General features: G+C 33.5%; 1 long non-coding RNA gene across 1 annotated transcript; it reads left to right on the top strand.

The window, feature by feature from the left end:
- The first annotated feature begins 721 nt into the window (after positions 1-721).
- Positions 722-1377, top strand: LOC145975481 (uncharacterized). The gene is made up of 2 exons (XR_014439991.1): positions 722-1161; positions 1253-1377. It is a non-coding gene; the product is annotated as an uncharacterized LOC145975481 (long non-coding RNA).
- The last annotated feature ends 1559 nt before the right edge of the window (positions 1378-2936 follow it).

The following is a 2936-nucleotide window of genomic DNA, read 5'->3' as shown; positions in this document are numbered from 1 at the left end:
TAATGTCTCTGGATCAACATATCGAACAAGAAATGTCATCTATTTATTATTTGTTATATCAGATGTTTCATCAATAAAAATTGTAAATTTTGTATGTTGAAGCTTATTGACAACACGATCTGTTTCAACTGGACATAGAACATTTGTAATAATGTTTTTACATTTCGTCCTGCCCATGCTCATGTTTTGTAATACATTAGGATCTTTTCCTATGTTTTGAAAGAAGCTAAGGATTTCTTTTGCAGTTTGATGCGAAATATTTTTATTAGCGATTAATGCCGCATACCGAATTTCTGTTGATTTTTTTCGCTCATCAAACGACAAAACTCAATCATTTATTATATTTATATTTTCCTTCTTTATTTCTGTTTCATGTTTTTTAGATATTTCTATATGTGCTTTGGATTCTGCGTGACGATAAATTTGCGATATACCACCAACCATAGATTTATCACAAAATGAACAAAAAAATGAATTTTCATCGTGTGACACTTTGCGTAACCATGGCTTAAATAATTCGACATCTAACCATTGTTCTTTCTTCTTTAAATTTATGTTAATTGTTGCGGATATTTTTTTATTTGAATTTTTATTATCAATATTTAATAAAGACGGAGTATTTTCTTTAATATTATTTTTATGACACGCAAAATCCGCATGTCTTAAAACATGTGTGTTGCATGAAATATTTTTATTGCATATAATGCAATGATATAAGCTCTCATCTAAAGATACTGTGCGTATCCAATGTTTAATTCGATCGTCATTGAGCCAAGCGTTTGAAAAGCTTCGCTTAAGTATTTTTCTTGACAAATCACACATTTTTATGAAACAAAAAATGGACAGAAAGAATCAAAGAATCAAAGAAGAGTGGATAAAAGAAGGTAAAGACGAAAAAAGATAAAGATATATATAGATATTTTAAATAATCGGAACTCACAATCGGGATTGTGACAGTTTCTTGAACACCAAGATTTTAGAGCACGTATAAAAAAATACATTTACTTGAGTGTACAAGGCGACAAGATTATCTGATGAAAACGCCGCGAAACAAATGAACGGCATAAAACAAATGAAACGGCATGAAACAAATAAATGCCGCAGTGTCAGTTCACGGTGACAGGTCGAAGCACGGTGATAGATCGAAGAGCAACATGTCTCGTAAGTAAATCATTTATTTGTAGACAAATATTTAAAAACTTTAATCCTTAATTATTCTGTTATCATTTTTTCTTTATTAATAATTTTATAGAAGATATAAACGCCGAGATGGATGCGCTGGTGCTGCAAGAAAGGCCAAATATGCAGCAGCTGATGCAACAATTGTTTCATCAAAATTAATTGTTGCATCAACAGCTGCAAACATATATGGAGGAGGAGGAGAGGAGGAGAGAGGGGAAAGGCGGGAGGGAGAGGGGAGGGAGAGGAAAGAGGAGGGAAAGGGAAGGGAGAGAGGAGGGAGGAAGGGAGAGGAGGAAGAGGGGAGAGGAGAGAAGGAAGGGGTGAGGAGAGAGGATAGGATTGGAGAGGAGAGAAGAGGAGAGGAGAGAAGAGGAGAGGAGGAGGAGCAGCAGCAGCAAAATAGTATATTATTTTTTATATTAAATTTTATTTTCAAATTATATATATGTATTATTATAATTTATTTATTATTTGTTTTATTTTTTAGAAAACAAACAAAAAAAAGAAGAGGCGGACGGTCCCGTGCCCGCTGGTACCAAAAAAATAGGGGCACCAGGGGCGGATGGGGCGTCCGAGGCAGAGGGGGCGGCCGAGTTCGAGGCGGCCGAGGTCGAGGCAGAGACGGCCGAGGTAGAGGAGGGAACACAGTAATAAAAAATTATTACTATTATTAAATATAATTATTCTTTCAAATATTTCAAAAAATAAATTATACAAAAAATAATAATTCAAGAAATATTTATTTATCCCATTTTCTTCCTTTATCTTTTTTTCTTCCTAGATATTTTTTCTTCCTATCTAATACAATATAACGTGGTATAATAGGGCTTCAGGCGAAGGTCCACATATAAAAACCTAACGCGTCACTGGTGATACCCCATGGGTGGTGTGGAAAATCACCACTCATTATTTTATAATTTAAAAATTGCCGTAAACGTATGTATAGTATACATTTGTATATCGTTTGTGTGTTATAAATATATACGTATAGAAAGAAAGTTTAATGTATAATTATAATTATATATTAATTCGGATTAATTATATATTAAGTAAAAGAGTAAGAGAGTAAAAGAGGAGAAAATACTATCTTCTGTCTCCTTTCTATCGAGCGGGCAATGAAGGCGACGGGCGACGCTGCTTACTTCTCGATATCTCGATATGAGCCACAGCGTTGAGTGTTTGTCTCTTACAGCTCTTTATATTATATATTTTTACGTACAAAAAATCAAACTATATAATATTTAAAAACGATATATACATACGTATACATATATATATATATATATATATATATATATATATATATATATATATATATATAAATGAATTGTGAACGCATTATTGAGCACGTTTGTTGAAAAGGGTTTTACTTTTATCAGAAATTTCATGTTAAAATTTGTATTGTGTACAATAAAATATAATTATGTAGTGATAAATAATTGATTTAAAAATTTATTATTTTTTAAATAATTTTTCGTTTTTAAATTGAATAAATGTAGGATATTTTGAGTGCATGTGCTGACCATCCGATCGCGTATTGTGCACGGTCACACAGTACTAAAACACGAAGCATCCCGCGCGGCGTTATGTCTTCCGCGTGTGGACCTTTTGGGACGCCCCGCACAGCTCCTAGAACGTCCTGCGCGTTAAGATTATTTTATAACTAACGTATGTACGACGGAAGAACGAGCATGAGCTGTAGCAAGACAGCTCAGGCAGATAGTTCCTAACGATCGTTCAAAGAATCACGACGC

Source organism: Camponotus vicinus, unplaced genomic scaffold (assembly GCF_025532165.1).
Source record: "Camponotus vicinus isolate PSW18456_S1 unplaced genomic scaffold, iyCamVici1.0 SCAF_8, whole genome shotgun sequence".
In the NCBI taxonomy this organism is placed as follows: domain Eukaryota; kingdom Metazoa; phylum Arthropoda; class Insecta; order Hymenoptera; family Formicidae; genus Camponotus; species Camponotus vicinus.
This window is presented reverse-complemented; position numbering and strand designations above follow the sequence as displayed.